Genomic DNA, 19,097 nt, shown 5'->3' with positions numbered 1-19,097 from the left:
CAATCAGACAGGAGAATTCGTTCCTATAATGTTGGCCAAAATAATTCAAGGGAGATAACTTGGATATCAGTCCAAGGGAGATAATTGAGTTATGCTGGCATGTTTGGGATTCAGAAACAAAGCATTATTTTATTATAGATTATATATATATATATATATATATATATATATTTTTTTTTTTTTTTTATTGAGAAAAAATGTATTGGTAAAATTAATATCTTTTATATCATGTTTGTATGTATTTTTTTAGATGAGGCCTGATAATTATTTTTTTGTATTATTTGGATTGTTTGGACTAGTGTTCTCATCTTGGTTGTTTTTTGGGGGAGTGGGGATACGTCCCGGTCGATGTAACCTCCGACCGTTTTCAGGTGCATTCACACTAGATGTTGTTATTGGTGAATAGTGAAAATGTTTGGGTTTTTGCTTCCCCAACAAACATAGCCGTTAGAAATTCAAAATGCAAATATTTCTTACATTATATATATATATATATATATATATATATATATATATATATATATATATATATATATATAAAAATTTGGGTCTATTCCGTTTTTCCGAGGGGTGGCCATTTGTTGTGAAACATTGTAAAAAAAAAATAAACAATAATTCGGATAATCCAAATAATAAAAGAAATAATTAATAATCCTCATCTCCAAAATATACAAACAACATATTAAAAAAAAAACTGAATGGACCTTGATTTATTAAAAAAAAAAAAAAAGAAAAAAAAAAAAAGACTTGACACTATTTGCGTTTTGAATTTCTAATGGCTATGTTCAATGGCGAAGCAAAGACCCAAACATTTTCACTATTCACCAATAACATCCAGTGTAAATACACCTGAAGATGGTTGGAGGTTACATCGGCCGAAACGTTGTGAGAAAACAAAAAACAAGATGAGAACAATAGTCCAAACAATCCAAACAATAATATTTTTCCTTTGGCTTATGCACTATTACGAACCGTAAGTATATGATCTTTAATGCTTCAGAATTTGTTTAGATACGGATTGATAATTTGGATTACTCAGACTGTGATTCTCATCTTACTTGATATTTTCCCTATTTTCATTTGTTTCCATTGTTGCAGTATTTCAGATCAATATAAAATTGTTGACAGACGTAATATACTTATTTCAATAAATTGAAAACGTGCTACAGGTCCAAATATCCCATATTCCCATATATTAAATTTCAACTTTGCAGACCAAATATTCAGAGAAATATATATGTCCATGTGCTAGAACGTTTTTATTTTCAATTCTACACAATAATGCAAAAACAAGAAATTATGTATAAATAGAATTCAACGTAAGAGTGAAATGAAAAATATCATCTAATAAGAACGCATAAAAAATTAATAAGTAATTAACGCTCGTTTTTCAAAGGAATATGCAAATTAATTGACCTTCATGTAGTCACTCACATATCCATGACTGAGTATATTAACAAGTTCAACGTCAGACTGAGAAAAAAAGCTCATCTTTATAGGTATATATAGATATATATATATAAGTATATATAAATTATCTTTACTAGCAGGCTGTGGAAATTCCACAAAATAAAAAATATATTTAATCAACAAATATATTTTGATCAAACTGATATTTTTTCTTGATATTGTAAAAAATTAGTTTTGGGACAGGAAAAAAAAAACAATAATACAACAAAATATGAGTTTATTAACATTTCTAAGAAAATAACGTCAATTTATTTCAAATGTAGAACTAATGCAAAATCGGCCTTTTTTAAGCCGAATTTTGCGAATTTGGCCTTTTTTCTTTTTTAAAAAAAACAGTTTGGCCCTCAAAAATTGTATTTGATCTTTTTTGCATAACTAAGAAAGAATCAAGCAGAATATTTTATAGATTAATTAAATTATAAGACAACTTCATATTTTTCTCACCTCAATATAATTTCCATTATTACACATTGAATTATTTTTTTTTAAATTTACTATTAATTGAAGAGTTATAGAAATCCTAAGTACATTGATATTTATTTTGCCACCATTAGATTCATATAATATATATATACTAGCGGGGGTACCCGGCGTTGCCCAAGTGTTTGTTTCCGGGACGGGGGGGGGGAGTTTTAAAAAAATGTTATGGTAGGTAAGTAGGAAGGATCAAACCCGGAGTCATGAGTAAAAGTAGGAAAATAAAGTGTGAAAAAAAAAAAAAAAAAAAAATCTGCAACGTTAACAGTTCGGCCACCAAGAAAAGTCCATTCCAGTTGTTTAGGGAAAAAAAAAAAAAGAAAAAAAAAACGACTACGGTAGGTCGGCGCGAACGTGAAAATATAATGTGAATTGTCCAGCACGCTAACCACTACGTCACAGAGCACTGCAGCTTAGTTTAGTGATTTTAAATAACTTCACATGAAAGAACTACGAAGCCAAACCGGTGTTCTCTTCTCAACTGTTCTTTGTGAACGATCCCCAAACGGTGTTAAGTGGTGGCAGGAAGAGGAGGAATTTATTAGAGAGAAAATATTTTTACCACTTCCATTGATCTTAACCGATTTTGGCCGTTACTTCTCAGCAGAAAAAGTATAGAAATCTAAGATTATCGAGGAATTTGAGAAATAATAAGCCTATAACACACCTCAGATATTGTTCTGCCGTTTGTGCATATTATATTTGCATGAAATATCTTGATTTTTAATCCTATTAAGGTCAAAATCAGACGAGAAAAATGAGTTCATTTTATTTATATAAAGAAGAGAAGAGATAGAGAAGAAGATATATATATATATATATAGAGAGAGAGAGAACAAACTATGTAGTCATAAATAATTAGACTACACATAACGAGAATAGATTTTAGGTTCCAAAGACATACTAGAATTGTTGACTAGGACACATAACACAACAGGTATAAGAGCTAAGCAAGAATCACTTCTAACAATAGTAAGCGAGACTTTTTTTTTTTTTAATTCCACTCACTCCATGCCATAAACGCTACATACACTTTAAATGCCAATGGCTTTTTTTTGTTCTGGAATAGAACAAAGACATCCATTTCACATTACAAACACAAGTATATTTTCAAATGTTGTGCTGGTATTTTATTTCTTCAACTCAATCATTCTGAGGAAGTCTTGAAATCAAGACGAAATGTTGATGAACATATAATTTTGGTTTGTTCCTTTTTCATCATTCTATCACGTTGGAATATTATTTGCATAATTTTCATCATATGTACATGTTTCAGCTCCAGTGTAAATCAGTCGAGTCTCTTCAGGCCAAACACTTAGTATGAGTGCAGAGTAAGGATTTATGAGATTAGCTTTGAACAAATCCTCACCAGAATTATTACGTACTAGCAGGCTACTCTGGGGTTGCCTGGCCTTAAAATATGATTAAATCTGATATTTTTATTCATGCAGATTACGTTTTTATTATTATTATAGAGACAATTCTCTATCGATGATTATTATTGAACCTAATATATAGTAGTGAGATCAAAATTAAAATATATATATTTGCCTTGGGTGCCATCAGCTACAATCGAAAATAAAACATACAACTTTCCATCCTCTTTCCTAAGCCTCTGAGCCACGCCCATACGCATGCATATATATATATGTGTGTGTATGGGCGTGGCTCAGAGGCATATATATATATATATATATATATATAATTCACCTGTCATCCTGTTTTTTTTTTAATGGAATTGTTCGATCATCAAAGATACACGCAAGGTTCACACAGTTTTATAATACATATATAATACGTATATATATATAATACGTATATATATATAATTAAATAATAATTATTCTTTTATACCTACAGACACTAGTGTTTCATGCTTATGCAATCATCAGTGTAGGGTAACAATTCCTGCCAGTCATGAGATCCAACGCCACCTTTTGATTCATTTGCCGAGCTTTTACCTCAGGACCACCAAACTATTGCCGTGAAAATGGAGGCAATTAAGAACTATTAAATGCCGGAAGTCGTGAACATTGCATAGACACTAGTTGATTGCCTTTTAGTTATTAGTCCACTGACAGTGTCCATCCTTAAGTATTTTTAAAGAGGCTTGGTAATTAATAATTAAATAATAATTCTTTTATACCTACAGATGCAATCATCAGTATAGATGACAATTCCTACGGGTTGGGAAATTCGAATCCAGACACAAATTCAAACGCAACCACGAAGTCATCTTTGACTTCATTTGCTAAGCCTTTACCACCAAACAATTGCCATGATGATGAAAAGAATTAACAACTAATAAATGCAAAATTCGGGCGCAGACATTAGACAATCCAGATTGTCGGAACAAGCAGAAGTTGTGAATGTTGTATAAATGCTAGATGACTGCCTATTTAGTTTTTATTTTCCAGACAGTGCCCATCCTTAAGTATTCTTAAAGGGGCTTGATAATTATTATTAAATAATCACTATTCAGATACACACTGAAGAGCATCAAAACATTTTTCATAAGAACAAGCAGTTAATAAAACATGTTAAAAACACTTTGTAAAAACATATTTAATCTTAAAACGGAAGCACAAAATAAGTGGATAGTCCTTAATCCACGGAGTTTCGAAGAAATACTTTCCTTCTCATCAGAGGGTAGGATTTAGCAAAATGTGGGATTAGATCTTGCTTGCAAAAGTATTTAATGAAACTACAAGTCATAGATCTTATATACCTTTAAAGTAATTTGAGATTAATCTAAGCTAACTTTTCAAAATTCATAAGTGATTTTTATAATAGTTGGATTCAGCGGGGAAAAAAATCTGAAGCTACTGTGATTAAAATAAAATAAAATTAAAAAACAAGATCAGATAAATTTCAATAATCTAATTAAAGGGAGATAATTCTCGTTAGACTCAATGACATGAATTCTTATCAAAATGCACACTCATGAGCAAAAAAAAAAATGGGCCAAGAGTGAAAGAAGGAAGAAATCGATCTTTCAATATTTTTCCATGAATTTTTGTTAATTTTAACTGAAAGTTTCTATTTTGTAGATCATTATTATTATAGCATATAATAATAAGTGGAAAAATTAATCCTAAAAATGGTAAAACCGCATCTTGGCGAGGATATAAAAAACCGAATTGCAGGATTAAGGTAGTTGAAAATGACTTACAAGCAGATTTTTTATATTTTAAGAAAAGAAAATGTGAAAACATCTCTTTCTGCAGTGAAGCGAATTAGTCAAAGGTTTGAAGTCGAATGCTCGGTAAAAAAGGAAATCTGGATCTTGTCGCCCTAGAGCATCGACTTTTAAATTAACTGTTTTGAAGGATTGAAAGAAAACTTATGTTGACCATAGCAAAAAAATTCAAAACAGGGGCTGGAAATTCTCTTTCTAGATATACAATAGCTAGACGAATGAAAGAAATGAGATTTTCTTCTAAAAGGTGTGCAAAGAAGCCATTTTTATCTAAGAATGATAGAAAAAGATTTTTCTTGTGTTATGGCAAGAAAGATACAGACTGGTTCAGGAAGGTTTTCTGGTCAGATGAATCAAGATTTTGTCTTATTAGTGATACTCCCGAACGGTGCATTCGAAGAACTGGAGAAAGATTTTCGCCAAATTGCATATAACCGACAGTTAAACACGGGAATGGACAGATAATGACATGGGGAACTTTTACTGCAGCAGGAGGGAGTTGGGGAACTTATTAGATGTGAGAAGTCAATCAATGCAAAGGAATACATTCGAATATTAGAAACAGGACTGTTAGCAAGCTGGGAATATCCCAGAACATTATTTTTCAACATGATAATGCCCCTGCACACACTGCTAAAATCACAAAAAATGGTTTTCTGATAATTCGATTTGATGTTTTGGCAAATTCAAAGGCCTAATTTAAACCAAATCGAGAATATTTGATCCATAATATTTCATGCATTGTTTGAAAAAGTTCTTTCAGCCAATGATAAACTGTGGGAAGCTGTGCACGTGAATGGAATAGCATCTCTTCAGTGTTTCACTTTGGTTAAGAGCATGTCTAAAAGGATTGATCTTTTAAAGAAATCAAAAGGGAATGCGATTTAATACTAAGCATTTATTAAAGTAAATGTCTTGTTCTGTGTTATTAGTCTCGTTTAAGTTTCCTTGTTCAATTATTTTTTGTTCAATATAACTTTTAGTGCAATAAAATGTATAAAATTTGTTTGGCCCATTTTTTTTTTGCTCATCGAAACATATATCTTTTTATTTTAATTTTCTGATCTCACGATTCAATGTCTATTTCACACTCTATTTGGATTAATTAACATTTAGAGACCCTAGAAGATACGGAGAACAAGATGAACAGTTTTTAGTCGACACCGATTAACCTTGACCTTCATACACGCACATGGCATTCTGTAAACAAAAAACACTTGTTCGGATTTTCACCAGTAACATTTTAATGTAGGGTTTGTGTGTGTGTGTGTCTATTTTTTTAATTTATTTACAAAACTTTATTAAATTAATAATGAATATTTGTATCTGATCATATTAAGTCTTCGATTCACCAGTAAGAAAAAAATTTTTATTTAATTTTTACAGTTCTGAATTGAGACGAGGATTGATTATTCGTATTATTTGGATTCTTCAAATTTCTGTCATCTCCCACCTTCTTCAGGTCTATCATGTCGAACTCTGCAATGTGCATGGAATTTCAAACAGATCTCTTTATTTAATTTACCGGGATAGCATGCTCCCGTTCCATCAGCCATGGCTGGAAAGTCGTAAGTAATTAGCAATTTTATTTTTTCAGTGACTCACACTAAGGATTGAACCTTCAACCTCAGGTACTCTATCCACTGCAGTGGATAGAGTATTTTGTCAGATTCAGTCGTAAAAGTTACTCTTCTAGTAGTATGCTACCCCACCCCCACCCTGTGGATTAAATAAAGGATTCCATTCGAAATCTGGTGCAGATTCCACAAGTTTGGTAGAAAGATTTCTGAGTTCAATAAGATACAGGTGAAGAAGGTGGGAGGTTACATCGACCAAAACATTGTGCGACTGACACTCAAGATGAGAACAGAAGTCTGAAAAACCCAATCATTACAAAAAAAAAAAAAAAAAAAAAAAAAGCTGTTCTTTTGCTCTCATCAAAACAATACTAACTAAAAAGTTCTTGACATAATGACCCTCCTTTACTGCAGTAAATACAATTCGAATTTTATGTCTATACAAATCGTAGGAGCAAAACCTTGTGTTCTACTTTGTTGTCTTCTAGAAAATAAATCGTCATTATCAACATCATTTCTCTTATTAACAATTGCCTGGTTATATTTAGTGAAGAGGTAATACAAACTTTTGTTCTACTCAGTGTTGTCTGGAAGCAAATAAAATTATCTTTATTAAAATTACTGCATTATATTTCATGAGGGTAACAGAATTTTTTGTTCTAAATGGTATTGTCCGGAAGCAATAAAAGTAAAGAACTATATAACAATTCATCTCTTTGAACTATTTTCATTATCAACATAATTTCTCTTCATATTATGAAAGAGGGTGACCGGAACTGAAATTACCTAGAATCTAGAATGTCAGTGTTTTCTTCTATTTGGTCAATGAACAGTAAACTTGATAATCCAAGTTTTTTGTTTGCTGATTTTTAAAAAGCACAATTCGAATAAATAAATAAATAAATAAATTTTTAAAAAAACTTGTGTCATTTGGCAGATGACAGCTCCATGCAAAATCTTTGTAAATATCCGGTGACGGAACTTGAAGATAACCAAAATTGCTATCTCAAGAAACACCAAAATGTCTTTTTCTTTATTCAATGCTGTTAGTATAATTTTTTTTTTTTTTAAGTAAAGCAAATAATATAATTTACTAAGCACCGTTCTTAGTCTCTCATGCAATTTAAAATAAAAACAAAAGATAAAATAAATGAATAAAACAAACTTTTCAGCTAAAAATTTTTTTATGTTCCATAAAATATTTGTCATCAAAATAAAATGTTCCAAAAAGAGAAATTATAATCGACGAACCTGTATGAAAAATTTGGATTTTTTTTTTTTTATTCATTTTTCCATAGAAAAAAAATGACAAAAGATAAAAAAAAAAAAAAATAAAAAAAAAAAAATAAAACACATACATGCACACAATTATTTTATAATATCTAACACTAAATAATGCATTGAATGTGTCACTTGACATGACACCACCACCCTTATCCTTGGTGTGTGGCAAGTGGGATGGGATTCAGATCAATATGGGTGACAGGGTTAACATCATCCCGTCTAACTGGTTATCTTGATAGGTCAGTTATTATTTTACTTCACTCTATATTCAGTGCAGTAAATTTTCGATGCACATCTAGACGCACACACACACACATATTTATAGATACTAACACACACTCAAATACATATTTATAGAAACATAAAAACATACATATACATACATTTATATACATACACACATTTATAGGTACTAACATACACTCAAATATACATTTATAGAAACATAAAAACATACATATATATATACATTTATACACACACACACACACACACACATATATATATGAAGATAAAATACACAATATATCATAAAATGAAATACCGGGGAGGCAAAATTTATGAAAAAAAAAACAAAAAGAAAAATAAATTAAACATAAGAAATCATTTAAAAAACAAAAAAAAAAAAGAAGAGATTTACCAGTTTCGTTCAGATCAATGAACATATTTCTTTATATGTTCATTGATCCACACAAAACTGGTAAATTTTTTGTTTTTGATGATTTCTTGTGTTTAATTGCTTTTCCTTTTGTCTTTTATGTATCGACCTCTTTTAATTCCTTGTAAAGAATTAAAAAAAAAAAAAAAAATTTTTAATTATATTTTTTGGGGCACAATAATTTAATGAATAAATTATTTGAACTGATAATTTTATAAAAATTTAAATAGAATTCTGAAGCTTCAATATTGTTACTAGATTATTGTTATTTTTTTCTTAATTTTCTAAACAAATGATGTATTATTTCAAATGCTCCAAAATTAACACTGACCAAAACGAGACTATTTTTTTCTTTCTTTGTGTTTTTTTTTTCTGTAACACCAGATTTTTTATAACTTATTTCCGGTTCAATCATAACAAACAAAACAAATGCACACTTTTATAACTATTCAATCACAGAATTAAAGAAAAACATTTTACTTTGAAAGAAAAAAGGGGGGAGGGCTTATTTACAAAGTTTTTGTTTTAATTAAAAATGTGCATCTAACAAAATGTGTTTATAAATAAAACTGTTTTTGTAACTTCGCCATTAGACTTGCAAGCACATTTTTCTTTTTTTTTTCTTGTTGTAAGTAAAACTGTAAATACTCCACCCCTCTTTTCTTTTTTTTCCCCCCTTTAATAAAATTTTGTAAATTTGAATATAAAAGTGCATACTGTTCTATTTATTTAAACTGGAAGAAAAAGTTTTTAAAAATTCAGTCTTACTGAAAAAGTGTCCTTTCATTCACTAATTATTTTGGGGTGCTTAAAATTAATATGGTCCAAATTTTATGATTAATTAAAGAAAATAAATATTAATTTTATCGTTTTAGAAATATAAATTTAAATTTAATTCAGACAAAACCTCGTATGAATCTTCTGTGCAATGGATCTTGTCATATTTTATATTCATGCTATTCTTGCAATTTTCTGGCCAGTTGAAAGGTGCTGAAATGGTGAGACAATGAAATCGCAGCAGCCAACGTTTAAAACATTTATTTGCTATCATTTGTTTATATTTGCAAAAAAAAAAAAAATCATAAAAATATCAAAAATTGTTTGTTTGCTATCAGTTGTTTGTTATTCAAAAATAAATATCTAATCAGGAAACGCATCTGCCAATGAATATTTCTTTTTCTTTCTTAATTTGAATTTTTGTCAATTAATTTTTCATATAATTATCTTCATAATAATGGAAATATATTTTTCCTTGAAAAAAATTGCCCCGCATTTATGCAAAAATCACAAAACTTTTGTTCGGTACCTTATGACATTTTATGTAAACAGCTTGGAAAATTATGAGGATAGTACAGTTCTTATTTTGCATAAGTGCCTATTTTACTGTTTATGGTAAACTCTTATATGATGTACATAGGTGGATATAAATACCACCCATTGCATTGTGGGAAATAAAGTTCCATTAGATGTGGCATGCTAATACATATTTTTTTAAAAAGAGACATTATTGAAAATAAATATTGTATATTCATTTCAATATTTATAAATTATTAAAAACACACACTCTAAAGTATTTACTTGGATTTTAGTTTAACATTTTGTAAGATGACATTCATTTTATGATAAAAGTATTTTGTTTACTTTTTGAGCGATTATCAAGAGTCCAAATGACTATAACAAAACCGCCATTTTCTTTTTCAGCCTAACTCAGACTTGACACTATTTTTATTTCAAAGTAAAAAAAATGCTTTAAAATAGCTTAAAGCACAAATAACTTATCCAGGTAAATAAATAAGACAACATAAGTTATTCTTCTAACATTTATTTGTTGTGTATTTATTTTTTCACACACTCTTTTCTTCGTTTCGTTTTCTATTATAAAACTGCCCATTTTTTTTAAATAAGATTATTTCATTGAATTATTTGGTGCCAGTCCATAATTCAACCTACTTAAAAAAAAATTTTTTTTTAAATACAGAAAAAATCTTTATGGTGCACATACTCATCACGGAACAAAGATATCATATGCCAAAAATCACCTAAATTGCTAAAATAGTTTTACTTTTTCACTTAGAAGATCAATTTTATGAGTAAGCGATTATTGTATGTCTTGGTCCACCATCTTTAAAATTTATCACTAATTGATTACCTCCCTTTTAACAACCTCTTTGGAAATAAGATATTAATATCAGTCTTTTAATGGTTATGATAATACTATTAATCATTAAAAATTGTAAAATTTGATTTTCTTAAAAAGAAGGAAAAAAAGTACTTGATCAATTTACGTGATTTTTGGAATTTGACATCTTTGTTTTGTGACAGGTACGTACATCATAAAGATGCTTCTGTATGTTTTTGATTACTGATGAGAGTATGACCCTAATGATTCTGACAATCTTACTTATAACTTAGGGTTAGGACAATCAACCAATCAGAAGCCTTCAAATTTATTATAAAAAAATATCGAATTTTGGATTCAATTCGCTGTCAACCTCTGTCTTGAAATGACTGAATCGTAAATGCATTGATTCTTTGCTGCCATCTTTGTTACTAAGAATTACTCTACACTCGAGATTGTAACGACATTGATTCTTCGACGATTTGATTTACTACCGCCATCTTTGTTTACCATAATGTTTCAACATTTAACAATAATGTAGTACACATGTAGACCCAACATGTTGTAGCAGTCTACGTCGCAAAGGAGATCAAGACAAAGAATAACTCAAGCTCATTTTTCCATGCAACAACGACATTTATTTCATTCTCCTGCCATGCATGACTTCTCGTTACAGCTGTGCAGTCTCACTTGATCATCTTCTGACGTGTTCTCTCTCCTTTTTTAGTCTTTTTCTTTAACGTAACTTCTTTTTCTATGCATTTGCATGGCCGCACCCTGTTACATGTATTTTTATTTTGATCTTTAGGTTAAATTCTGGACTTGCACCAACTATTTTTCCAATGAATGTAAACTTTTTTTTTTTTTTGTACAAGAAATTAAAGAGAAAAGACAGAAGTGAGGAGGGAACAAAAATTAAATTAAAAAAAAAAAAAAAAAAAAAACATATTAGGAGGTTATACATTTTCAAAAGAATAATTTTAATATCAACTAGGATTTAAATTCAAGAACACCAGTCATTCTTTGTGCAAATAATAATCGTTTAGATTAAAAAAAAAAAAAAAAAAAATATGAAGGAGGATATTTTATCCTAGACTGAATCTCATTTGTCCGATCTGAGTTTATAATGATGCCCTTTTACCCGTCCGTGCTGCCACCTGCCACCTTGAAGAAAAAAAAAAAGAAAAAAGAAAAGGTTATCTTCCTTTCATTTGAAAGCGATCCCCAAATCTTTCAATTTGTTTGTACCCCTCCCCACCGTTTTTTTTAAAAAGTTTTAATTTATATTTTCATTTATTTTAATCGCACCTTCTAATTTGCATGAACAACCATTAGTTATGTCAATTGGGTCACTGTCCAACTTGAGATTGACATAATTTCATCAATAATAAAAAGTTTATATATGGACAGTCAATTCAGACTCAAGAAAAAAAATATATTTGGAAAAATTTGTTTTATAAGACACTGTCCAAAGATAAACGATTATTTTTTTTTTTTTTTTTTTTTTTTACACAGTTCTGTTATAAAAATTAGTGAATTTGATTAATTTCTTTAAAAAAAAAAAAAAAAAATGATCATTTAAATCCGGCCCATTTCATAGGCATTTAGATGAATTGTTTTTTGTGGGTTTAGTTTGTTTTTTTTTAATTAGAAATGCACTCTTCTAGAATTCGTTATTAGTCTGAGGGGGTTAAGTTCATGTTACTAAGATTTAAATAAAATGTTTAATAAAAATTACATTTCTTCTGCAACTATCGGCACATTTTTCTTTTTGTGGTGTTAAAGATTATATTTTAAAAAACATTAACATTTAACAACAAAGCAGTTGCACCACAGTTTTCTTTAATAAAAATTTATTTTCTTTTGTAATGTTTTTATTCTTTGCTAAAAAAAAAATAGTTGCATCTTTTTTTTTTTTTTTTAATTTCTAAAATTTACATTACTTTTAGCATACTAAATTCGCATATAAAAAAAAAAAACACAACAGAATGAGTAAAATGGAGTCATTCTCCTCAGACCAATGACGAATTCTAGAAAGCGTGCGGCTAAAAAGCCCCCCCCCCCCAATTGGATTTTAAAATAAAGACGAATATTCAAAAGGTCACAGTGAACATTTCAGAAATCCGTTACTAATCAGCAGTGCAAATAATATCACACTTTTCACTTTTGTGAAGCTATGCATTTTATAGTGGTCATTTTTTAGAGGCTGGATGGGATAATCTCAGAAAACAATTATTCCTTTTTAGCAGCATTAATAACTTTCTCAAGAAAAAAAAAACAAAAAAAAAACAATACAGATTAAATTTTCAGGAGAAATAAATTTCCAAATTCTTATGGGATGTCGGGCATCGGATATCATATTTGATTAAAAATCTGAAAGAGAAGTAGATTAAAAAAAAAAAAATTAATTTTGCTTGTTTATCATAGTGCGCGATAATTGTGCTTGTTTAAACGAAACTTACTTTGGATTAAACTCAGACATTGAGTAAATTATCACCATTATGTATTTCCAATAAATAATAAATATTTAAGGAAACGCGATTTTATTTTTAATACTAACTCTACCGATCCGACATTGCTCGGGATACAATCAAATTATTTAAGTATTTAATTTTTATTTGTTTGCACATTTTTAAACTTAAGGTAGACAACTCTATTTATATTATTCTTTAATTTAAAATGAATTATCCCCCTTGATTTTTCTTCTTTTTTTTTTTTTTAATAACTAAATGAAACGAAAAAGAAATTGTAGTGATTGTCAATAACATGGTACACTAATAACAAATGAAAATTGGTTAATCAGTTGAATGTTATTTGGATCTGAAAAGCTGTTGACAAGTTCACTTGGGCAGTATTCTGTCAAGGGTAATATACATAGAGGATAAAGTTGATTGCAGGATAGCCAAGACTAGTGCTACTTTTGGACAGAATCACCGTGTGGGAACGCAGAGGAATTCGGCTGCAGATAAACTCCAAGTATACCCATCTGTGATTCTTCCCATTCTCATGTATGTTTGTGAAACTTGGAGTGTATATGCCAGACATGCCAAGAAACCGAACCATTTCCATATGACCTGCCTCCGTAGATTGTTAAAAATCAAGTGGCAAGACAAGATACCAAACACTAGAGTTCTAGCCCGGTCAAACCTTCTGTCAGTACACACCATGTTACAGCAGTGCCAGATGCATTCGGCAGGTCATATGTGCTGCATGCTTGATTCAAGGCTCCAAAAACAACTCCTTTATGTTGAACTGTCCAAAGGAAAAAAGACCCGCAAGAGGACAGCGGAAACAATTCAAGGACAATCCAAAGGTCTCCCTTAAACAGCTCGATTTATATTTTAACTTGTGGGAAAAACTAACCCAAGACAGATGTTCCTGGCGTGCCACAACTCAAAGGGAGCTACAATTGCTGAATCTGTACACAATGAAGAATACAAGTGAAAATGTGACATTAGAAAAGACATCTCTAATACAGAATTATCATACCGGTGTCCAACATGCGGGAAATATTTAAGAGCTCGAATTGGTCTAACAAGCCATCTTCAAACCCACAGAACAATTGCATGATCACAGTCATCTTTGCAAGCGATGGATGAACATCATCATTTGGATTTGACTTTGAAAATTAACTTAAATGTTATAGGATCCAATTCGTCCGTCAGACCAGCAAAAGTATTCTGATCATCTTAAGGATAATGGATGACAAACGGGAGTTTGTTGTTTGAAGTGAAGATAGTTTGCACAGAGTTAATCTTACTCTCATCCCAATTAACCTGATTCAGTAGCAGGACAGTGTTAAGACAGCTGGAGGTAAGGTGAGGTGCAGGAACTGCCAAAAGAGTCAACGTCCTCCTACATACAGTGCCTGTTATCTCCCAAATAGTCACCCTCTGGTACCGGCCAGGCTCAAAAATGTTTAACTGTGGTGATCTAACAAGAATCAGTGTGTTACCGTGATTGTACCGTATGACAGATTAACCAATTATAGATTGGCAAATTTTCTTTCCCATCTCCCCAAAAATTTGAAACATTTTGAATAGTATAAAAGAAATATTAAAAAATAAAATACTTGGAAGAAGCAATGGATTTGTTTTAGAAAAGGAAAAAGTTTTTTTTGTTTTTTTTAAGTGGGAGGGGGGTATTTAACTTGTTTTTTCTTCACATTACCCTTCCTTATCAAGGAGGAAATCTATATTTCTATAACTCAACTTATTTGCTCTATAGCTTTTTTTCGATGTTCATTTACAATGATGTTCTTTCCCCCTACATGTGTAAATAAATAATATACTTAAAAATAAATAAACAACAACCTAAATAAAAACGACCTTTTTTACTTTAAGGTGTCAATTTGTTAGATCAAGGGAGATAACTTCAAATTTTTTGTGCTTATTTGGAATATCGAAAAATTGAATTTCATCTAAAAAAATGTTTCTACTTAACTGTCAAAATTAAAAAAAAAAAATGATAAAGTAGAAAATTACTTATCAATGAAAATTGCTTGAAAATATTTTTTTAAATTCCAAGTTTTACTTTAATAATAAACATAATTGCACATGATGAGTTACTTCACTTGTTCAAGTTAACATTTCAAAATAATAATGGCAGATCGACGGATTGGAAAAGTAAATGTATGTAAAAAATAAAAATAGTTATATTTCATTAATTGTGAAATAACAATTAAGTAGGTAACATTGCTTTTAGTTGAAATTAAATTTTCACTGAAAAATCACAATTTTTTTACTAAAAAGATTTTTTTTTTTCTTTAAAATTGCAATTTTGTTCTTTCTTTGTTTTTTTTATGTTCTATATGTGCATCAACTTTGTTGAGGAAAATCATCTGAAAAAGAAAGAAGAAGAAGCAGCCTTTATTTTGGAATCAGTTTTCAAAAAAACAAATGCTGATTTCCAATCTAGGGAGTCACCTAAAAAAAAAAAAAAAAAATTTGAATCACGAGTCAGTTCTGTTTTTTATTATTTATTTCTTTTCATTAAATTTCGGTTTTGCAATTTCATAAAAACTTACCAATTCCTTACCATAGACAATAGATGGTGAATAAAAAAAAAAATTAAAAAAATCAAAAAAAAATCAATCCTGTCACTAATTATTTTTTTTTTTTTTAAATTGACTCAATAAAAAAAAAAAGTCCGACTCCTGACCCCTCATGTGTTTCTTGGAAAGATACTTAATGCTTTCAAGTTAAAGTAAAATCATTTTCGAGATTTAATCAAGTGACTAACCCGAATTGACCACTACATATCCAATCAATTTATATATGATCTTTCTGCTCAGTTTTATCACATGTTGTGTTTTATAAAGTTTACACAGATTATAAGTCAGACATAAAAAGAATTGAAAAAGAAAGAGAGAATAATCATAAAAAATGTTAACAGTCTTCAAAATGTCATCCAAGCAGACACGCAGTACATGTTCCATGGCAATATTTTGTGGTTTGGTGACAGTAAGCGGAGGCTGACAAAGTTGGGAATGAAATAAACATTTTCTATCTTTTAGTTAATGCAGAAAACGATCATTTCCCCCCTTTTTTCTGTTTCTTTTAGTTAAAAATAATTAACTATTGCAGGAATTTCGGTTAAAAAAAAATGTAATTTATTTGCGGACTATTATACCCATCTTTTTAGTTGTTGTTTTACAACATTTCGGCCAACTATTCCTCTGAGTTGTCGTCGTCTCACCACCTGATGAAGGCCAAAGGAATACTTGGCCAGAAACGTCATGAAACAACAACTAAGAAAGATGAGGATAATAGTCCGCAATAAATAAATTAATAAAATATTACTCGTCTCAATAATGAATTCCAATTAAAATAATATATAAAAGGAAATACAGTTGGGAAATTATTCAAAAACAATTTATTTTCTTTTGCCTAATCATTCCTATTTGCAGGAGAAATTTTTAACGTAAGGATTTTAAGCTACCGTGAATATCAGACCTATTTAAAATAATCTATAACTCTCCCCCTCCACAAATGTATTTGTTTACTTTTCTGAAAATATATCCACGTTACATAAGTTTTTACAGTCATCCCCCCCCCCCACCTCTCAAAAAAATAAAAACCAGCTCTATAGGTAAATATTTAGAGATTTAAAAAGAATTGGAATCAGAAATTTAGAACAGAATCAGGGAAATATCGCAATTATCCCATTACTTGTATGTGCGTAGATATTTCTCAGCGATAGTTATATATCTTATGAAACTGTAAATGACCATGGAAGTTTGGTGTGTATATATATATATATATATATATGTGTGTGTGTGTGTGACAACAGTTATAGAATCAATAATTCAACATAAAAAAAGGGGAAAAATGAAAATGGTTTATATGTGCATCAACTTTGTCGATTTAAAGAAAAACAGAAAAATTATACTTCGAACATGTGGTGCGTCTATAACATGGAAAGAATGGTTAAAAAAAAAAAAAATGAAAAACATTATTTTATGCCATAAACGCAGCATATATTTTAAAAGTTTGACTTTTTTTTTTTTTTTTTTAAATCAATCACCTTGAGAAAACCTGTAATAAAGACAAAAGCTGATGAACATGAGAATTTTCTGCTTTCCCTTTTTCATACATATATTACACATATATTACACATATATTACACACACATACATGTAATCTACGATCTTCACAACCTGTCTCACAATAGGTGTTAGTGTGTGCATATATATATGGTTTTGTCCAGAATTTCACCTATATCAAAAAACAAAAGTAAAGAAAAATCTGTATGATATATTTACCTGACAAAACGAAAACATCATTAAAAAATCACATATAAAAAAAAAAAATTTAAGTGATTAATAGGAATTTGTAGGCATTATTACACTAAAAATCTTTCAAGTTTGAACTATAGAGTTATCTCCCTTTCTTTAGTTTGTTTTCAAAATGCAGACAAGGCAGCCACTTTTTTGTTACTCATAAAATTTGATTTTCTTATTTAAAAATAAAACTACTTGATCAATGTACATAATTTTTGGAATATGATATTTTTGTTTAGTCACGGATATGTACATCATACAATTTTTCTTTATTTTTGTTTTTAATTTACGATGAATTCTAGACAAGAACCATATGTATACGCACACACACACATTTAATATTTTCATACATAACTGCCTTATAGACTGTAGGCATAAACAAAAAAAAAACAAAAAATGAAACTTTTCAAGCTAATGAGATTGTATGTTTTGATACCAAAGAATTCATATTTTTACTTCACAAAATCAGTTGCATTTCCATGATGAAAAGTTGCCATATTTGTAGAAATCTCCAAACTTACTGTGCAACGGATTCACCTTTGAACAATGAAAAAAATTTTTTTAAAAACAATGGCGTCCAATGCTAAAGGTCACCGTATGCTGCAACTAAGGATCAGAACTGGAGGCTGCTTTCAAAAAGTTTGAATTTCAAATGTTACATTTGATTTGATTTTGTTTTTCCAGTGCAAGTCCAGAATTCAACCAAATAAAAAAACAAAAAAAATTAAATTACAGAAAAAACTTTATGATGCACGTACCCGTTATAGAACAAAAATGTCATGTTCCAAAAGTCATATAAACTGCTCAAATAGTTTTTTTTAACTTAAAAAGAAAAGAAAAAAAAATCAAATTTTATGATGAAGCGAGACATTGTTTTGACCCGTCATGTTTATAAATAAGCGGGAGATAATTCAAACAACCAAGATTTTAAAATCAGTCTTGTAATGGCTACAATTTACTATTAAACTCGTTAATAATTATTAAAAAAAAAAATTAATTTCTATGTTTAAATTTTTTTTTTAATTACTTGATCAATTTACGATTTCTGGAATATAAGATTTATATATATATATTATATATATATATATATATATATATATTAATTAGGTTGAATTCTGGATAAGAAAGGTTTTTGTTAATTTTAACAATTTTGTTTGTAAACATGTCTTAAAAATATGAATTACTCATAAAAGAATTTTAAATTTTATCTTTATATTTGTTATGATTAATGATATCAGAGAAAAATATTAAATTCATTTATGCAACAAATAGTTTTACAAAAGAAAAGAGTTTTGTTACATGTATATATATTTTTTTTAAATTTCATAAAAAAATCAGAAAATATTGATACCGCCGGTTTCAAATCCAATACAGGGGGACCAGTTTATAGTAGAGAAATATTGGATGCTCCTCAGCCTCTGTTTTTTATCTGTTTTTCCCAGAAATAGCAACTGCACGTTTCTAAATCTGGGAACAACGGATAAAAAAAAAAAAAACGGAGGCCGAAGAGAGTTCAATATTCCTCGATCATA

General features: G+C 29.4%; 1 protein-coding gene across 1 annotated transcript in view; it reads right to left on the bottom strand.

Annotated features, from left to right (window-relative positions):
- Positions 1-8,927: 8,927 nt before the first annotated feature.
- LOC145252738 (uncharacterized) overlaps positions 8,928-19,097 on the bottom strand; it is a 34,674-nt gene continuing 24,504 nt past the window's right edge. The window contains exon 2 of the mRNA XM_080112605.1: positions 8,928-11,948. The gene's annotated coding sequence lies outside the window, so the exon portion shown is untranslated. The remainder of the gene's footprint in view (positions 11,949-19,097) is intronic.

This window comes from Euprymna scolopes, chromosome 29, assembly GCF_053919585.1.
Source record: "Euprymna scolopes isolate OS-2025 chromosome 29, ASM5391958v1, whole genome shotgun sequence".
NCBI lineage: Eukaryota > Metazoa > Mollusca > Cephalopoda > Sepiida > Sepiolidae > Euprymna > Euprymna scolopes.
This window is presented reverse-complemented; position numbering and strand designations above follow the sequence as displayed.